The sequence below is a fragment of the Balaenoptera musculus genome, chromosome 5 (assembly GCF_009873245.2).
Source record: "Balaenoptera musculus isolate JJ_BM4_2016_0621 chromosome 5, mBalMus1.pri.v3, whole genome shotgun sequence".
Lineage (NCBI taxonomy): Eukaryota > Metazoa > Chordata > Mammalia > Artiodactyla > Balaenopteridae > Balaenoptera > Balaenoptera musculus.
Window position 1 is genome coordinate 38,067,421 of NC_045789.1, and position 6,665 is coordinate 38,074,085.

Here is a 6,665-nt window from a genome sequence, read left to right on the forward strand (position 1 = left end):
AACGTGTTAACTGCTCCGTGAGCAAGGGTGTGGGAAGCAAGCGCACTCGTGTCCCACTGGGACCTGTAAACTGTGGAAGGCAAATTTAGAAATATCTGTCAAAATCTCAACTGCATATGTCCTTTGACCCAGCAACACTGCTTCCAGGAATTTATCCTGGGGATATACTCCCACCAATTCGAAAGCATTAATTGCGTGATTATTTGTTTTAACCAAAATTAGAATACAAATTAAATGTCCATCAGGAGAGGATTGGTTAAATAGCACCATCAAAAAGAATGAGGCAACCTTCTATTTACTGCGAAAAAATAATCTCCATATATGTTTTCGAGTAAAAACAGGGTACAGACTAGATAGTATGCTACTGTTTGTGTAACAAGAAGATAAGTGTACGTTTTCCTTATACATGCATTTCCTTATATATCCATTAACTATCTCTAAAACTGTAAAAACTGGTATCTTTTGTTGCCTCTCAGAAGGGGAATTAGGTGGAAGTGAGACTTCATTGTATATCCCTTTCTACCTTTTGAATTTTGAATCTTGATTTTTATACCTATTCAAATATTAAATTTCAGATTTAAAAAAGCAAAGCAAAGAAAAATAAGCAAAAGAAATACATGCAGCTTGTAGATGATACATAGTGGTCAAAACTATAGGCACACCTCAGAGATGTTGCCAGTTCCGTTCCAGACACCACAGTCAAGTGAATATCACAATAAAGCGAGGCACATGAATGTTTTGGTTTCCCAGTGCAAATAAAAGTTATGTTTACACTATAGTCTATCAAATGTGCAATAGCACTGTATCTAACAAAACAATGTACATACCTTAATTAAACAATACCTTATTACTAGAAAGTGCTAGCCATCATCTGAGCCTTCAGCAAGCTGTAACCTTTTTGAAAGAGTAACGTTGTGAGAATTACCCAAATGTGACACAGAGACAAGAAGTGAGAAAATGCTGTTGGAAAAATGGTGACGAGTTACTCAAGGCCCGGTTGCCACAAACCTTCAATTTGTACCAAACACAGTATATTTGAAGAGTAATAAACCAGTAGCTCTCACTAGAAAGAGGTGACTCTGGAGTGGGAGACTGAAAGGTGAGGGCTGAACAAGGGATTTGGGGCTCTTTATTCTATTTCTGTATTAAGATTTTTACAGTGACTAGGTATTATTTTCTAGTTAATAAAGAAATGTTCAACATATATTAAATTTTAAAATGTAAGTTACAACCCAGCCCACTTAATAAACCACCTTTTAAGTAATAACATGTGCCATATATACAAAGAAAATCTGGTGTTTGCAAGAAAGGAGGGTGGGTGGATTGAACATACAGACTTACTACTCTTTCCTCCTTAGACCCCTAGAATGATAATAAAGAAAATTTTAAGGCATAAACTCACAATGACCAAAGAAAAGGAGAGGAAATGCCTTTTTGAAACATGGAGATTGTAAAACAGGTGGAAGAACATTTCCAGAGTGTGGCCAGCCTGCCCGGAGGACGGTCTCTGGGCTGGTGCAGTCCTGAGATTAAGGCCCTGAGCCATGATGTAAATCAACATCTGTCAGCAAGTGTGAAGATGAGCTGACGTTTTCACAGCAAGACTTCTCAGCAGAGGAGGTGGTGTGTTGGTTTGCATTCCCCTGCCAGCTCCTTATCTCCTGGGGGGCCAGTAAAAAATACTTCAAGGATGGCGACTGGGGTAACTCCAGGCTGTGTTAACTGTCTCTTCTCTGATTCTCTCTTGACCTCACATTTCTAGCTCACTTGTGCTTCCCCTGCTCCACAGAGACTGCTGTTGTCAAGGTGACTAGAGGCCTCCGTGTCTCTGAGATGGTTCTTACCTCTTATTTTCCTAGATGTCAGCAGCTTCAGAGTTTATCATGCCCTCCTTGATATACTTTCTTTACTTGGCTTCCAGGTCAAAAATCTTTTTTTTCTTTTTCAATATTTCAATATTTTCAATATTTCAAATCTGTTTCATTGATTACATCAAAAATTCCACAGAAGTCCATACTGTGGGCCAAGTGTTTCATAAAAATTTCTTGGAGAACCATCTTATTTGGACAGACTGTTTATTGACATTTGATAAATTATGGGTAATCTATCATTGAAGGGATTCCTTTTAAACATTCATTGATCTGCAGGTCACCACAGTCTTGGGGTTTCTTTCCACCTCACTGGTGGAATTCTCAGTCTCCTTTGCTCTTTCCTCTTTTCCTACCCCCACTTTTAACATTTAAATACAGTAAAATACACTGTTGGTATGCAGCTTTATGACTTGAAAATATACATGTAAAGTTGTATAACCAATACCACAAGAGTAGTAGGTTGGGACTTTGGGGAGGTTGAGATGAGGTGAATGTCTTTTGCGTGGGGGGCAGATGTGAATCTTTGGGAGCCAGAGGATGGGCTGTGGTGGACAAGATAATGCCCCCCCCGCCAAGATTTTCATGTCTTTATCCCAAGAACCCATGAACTTATTCCCTCACATGGCAAAAGGGACTTGCAGGTGTGATTAAATTAAGCATCATGAAAGATGGAGGTGCCGGTGGGCCCATTGTAATCACAAGTGTCCTTATAAGGAAAAGAGGAAAGCAGGCGAGTCAGTGAAGGTATAACAAGGGAAGTTGACAGATTAGAAAATGCTACACTGATGGCCTTGAAGACTGAGGAAGGGGCCTTGAGCCAAGGAATGTGGGCTGCCTCTGGAAGCTGGTAAAGGCAAGAAGGAAGTTTCTTTCCTGGAGCCCCCAGAAGGAATGCAGCCCTGCCAACACCTTGATTTTAGGACTGTTTACCATCTTTACTGTAAGATGGTAAATTTGTGTTGTCTTAAGCCACAAATGTTTTGTAATTTGTTATAGCAGCTATAGGAAACTCTTACAACAATCAAGAGAAAGAACAGTGTCAGCAGCCCTTTTCCCCAAAATACCCTAGTTCTACATTCCCTTTATACTCAGACCTTACCCCCACTCTTAACTGTTGGCAAGGATAGATCTGTTCCCCACCTCCATAGTTTTATCTTTTCCAAAATGTCATATAAATGGAATCCTACAGTATGTAGCCTTTTGAGTCTGTCTTCTTTTGCTTAGCGTAATACATTTGATATCCATCCATGTCCTGAGTGCCAATAGTTCATTCTGTTTCATTACTGAATAGTATTCCAGGAATGTACCACAGTTTGCTTATCCATCTCCCAGTTGAGTGACTTTTGGGTTGCTTCCCAAAAGGAAGTGATTGGGGTGATTATGAATAAACCTGCTGTAAACATTTGTGTAAAGGTTTTTGTGTGAACTTCCCTGAAGTGAAGCTTGCATTTCATTTGGGTAAATACCTAGGAGTGGGATTGCTGAGTCATATGGTCTAACTTTATTTATTTATTTTAAGACAAAAGGTTTTTATTCAAAAAACACCAAGTATATATTAAAAAAAAATCTCTTTTATTCCCCTGTACAGTATTTCACGCAGATAAAACCAGAAGGCCACATGCTGCTCAAAACACAGCCCCAGAGAGGATGCGGAATGTACACCATCCAGAACTGCTTTTCATATATCCACCCTATATACATAAGTCAGCTACGCCCCTCCCCCATCACCCATGAACCCCATACCCACTTGGGAAACCAGGCCAGGGGGCCCGCAGCAGTCAGGGAGCTGCAGCAGCTGTCCCACCTGAGTCCTGTCACCCTATGAAGGAGCAGAGCAAGCGCTGCAGCCCTCCCCAAAAGGTCCCCAAGTCAGAGGAGGAAAGAAGAAAAGAAAACTATGGTGGTAGCCATGAAAGCTTGAAGCGGGAAGGGAACCAAATAAATAAATACATAACGTTGACCTCCAGGTTAAAATGCGCATCTTTCAAAAAAAGCCAAAACAATACAAAACAAACGAGGTAAAATAACTTAAAGGCAAAATTAAAAAAGAATTAGATCAACTACAATCTTTTTGTACACTACCATGCCAACTGTACACACATTTACAGTTTTGTGGGGGTTTTTTTTGGATTTGTGTTGTTTGTGCATTTTGTGTGTGTGTGTGAGGTCTTGGCTTAGAAACAGTTAAGTAAAAACCAAAAAGGAAGACCAGTTCACTTGGGAGTTTTACTAAAGGAGGTGGAAAAAGGGCAGGTGGCTCAGCATTTGGCCCTGTAGCCTCTTCCATGGCACCTTTCATGTGAAGGACGGGGCGGGGAGAAGGGGTGGGGGAGAAAGAGAGGGAACCAAACCCAGGCAGATTTTTGGAGAAGCAACAGGTAAAAGACGCAAGTTCAAGCGCTTTTCCCAGCATAGCCAGAGTCCCCACAGAAGGCACTCAGAGGAGTCGGAAGAGGTGACAGGGACTTAAGATGGTGCTAGTCCTATCCCACCCCAACCCGATTTCCCCCTACCCGACCCATCGCACATTCAGCAGAACTCCTGATGAAGGGAACAGTTCCATGGCAGGATTCTGACACACGCCCACCCCCCCACCCCCGGGGATTTTGCAGAGTCCAGCGATGCTGGACTCCATGAGAAGGAGAGCAGCTGTGGGAGGAGTCGAGGCCTAGGGCGGCTGGAGTGGAGTCTCTTCCTCCCTTTGGGAGGCGGCCTCCAGGGCCTGGGGTCTGGAATGAGTTGTAAATGTTGTTCCTGTATCAAGCACTGTCCTGCTTGGAGAGAAGTGTCACTGGTACTTGGGACGCTGGGAACAGACACTTCCCCTCCCGTGAGCATCTGACAGAGAGGGGAAAACCTTCCGCAAAAGCTATTTGCTGGGCCCTGGTGACAGGCTGTGGAGATGGATCTCAGCAGTTTCCTGGGGCAGGAGGACATCTTGCATCCACGGATGGTTCTGGATTTCTTCGAAGGATGGCTGATCTGATGGTCTCAGGGCCAAGCAGAATCTAATGAGATGCTGTCACCCTGAAGACAGCCTCTGCCTGAAGAAACCTTGGCCCCAGTGATCTCTTCATTATGCTCAAAGGGAATATCTCCATAGACCATATCCTACAGCAGGATCCCCAGAGACCAGACGGCCGCCGACCTGCCATGGTAGCCATGGCGGCGGATCCACTCTGGAGGACTGTACACTCGGGTCCCATTAAAGTCCGTGTAGACGGCGTCCTTGACCCGAAGTCGATGAGCTTGAACTCGCAGCGATTGAGGCGGATAATGGTGTTCTGGTCCTTGATGTCACGGTGCCTCCAGGACCTGCCAGAAGAAGCTGCAGGCCAGTTTCTCTTGCACGGCCCCACTTTACGTGATCAAGTCGAAGAGGTCTTGAGCCAGCTCGGGCCTCTCCAGGATCAGGACGAAACTGTCGGGCCTCTTGAACCAGTCCAGGAGCCTAATGACGCCGGGGAAGCCCGAGCTCACCTTCTTCAGCAGAACCACTTCCATAGACACTCGGGTGCCATTAGGCAGCTCTCCGCAGTCGGAGATCCGGTCCTTCCACGTGCTTGTTGGCCACGGGCCACACAGATGCCTGAGTAGTGGACCCACCTGGTACTGCGACTCCAGGGGCTCCTTCTCCTTGCCGGGTGCCAGCTTGGTGCCGTGCAGATCGTGGCAGGGCGCGACGCGCAGGTGGGCAAGCAAGTTGATTTTGGAGAAGAGCATCCCAACCACCAGGGTGTCGGCGCAGGGACTGGGTCTGGAAGAGCTGCCGCAGGACCTGGGGCTGGGGTTGTGCCGGTGGCTGTGCCTACGGCTGGGGCTGAGGCTGCGGGTGGCGCGAAAGGCCGAAGACAAGTCGGAGGACTCCTGGGGGCGCTGCCGGGCTGGGGGCCGACAGACACGCTGGCGGGGTCAGGCAGCCTCAAGGGCAGCGGTGCGGGCCGCTCCTGGGGCGCGTGCAGCAGCGCCCTGGCACGAGGAGCTTGTAGCTGCTGCTACCGCCGCCGGTGCCGCTTCCTCTGCCACTGCGGCCCTGGTCTAACTTTAAAAGAAGCTGACAAACTATTTTCCAAAGTAACTGTGGCATTTTGCACTCCTACCAGCAACTTGAGTTCCAGTCTCGACCTATTTGCCAGAGCTTGACACTGTCACTCTTTAATTATCTATTGTAATAGGTGTGTATCTTTGTTTTTAATTTGCATTTCACAGATGGCTAGGATTTTGAGCATCTTTCGTGTGCTTATTTGCCATCTCTTTATCTTCTTTGATGAAATGTCCGTTCTAGTCATTTGTCCATTTTTAAAACTGGGTTGTTTGCTTTCTTGTTGATTTTTAAGAGGCTTTTAATATATTTGTATGTGCCCCAGGCATGAGCCACTCAGGAGCTGTCTGGGACTTCCTGTGGGTTTACATTGCAGCTCATTTCTCAAAGCAGCTAGAGGTGGGCCTGGAGCTATCCACAGTTAGGGAATTCCCTTGTCCAGGTCCCACCTGCTTCCCCCACACGCGCTGACTTTATTTTCCTATTACATGTGGACAAAAAGATGGTGTTTTCCTGCAAACTTAGCCTCCCATGCTATTGTGCAGTTCTGAGCAATCGGGCCTTCCCTGAGGACAAAGTGGCAAAAGAGAAAAATAACAGGAGAATCCACCCCCCAACACACACACACTCTTTGTAAGAAATGGTCTCTTTCCCCCATTTCTGTAGCCCTGGAGTGCAATTTCCCTACTGGGTCGTGAACTGGTCTCAGGCAGAGCAAGGCGAAAACTCACACTCTCCATGTGCCCTTTCCC

The 6,665-nt window shown here is 45.8% G+C and overlaps 1 pseudogene; it reads right to left on the reverse strand.

Moving 5' to 3' along the window:
• Positions 1-4,740: 4,740 nt before the first annotated feature.
• Positions 4,741-5,609, reverse strand: LOC118895999 (annotated as a pseudogene).
• Positions 5,610-6,665: the final 1,056 nt, after the last annotated feature.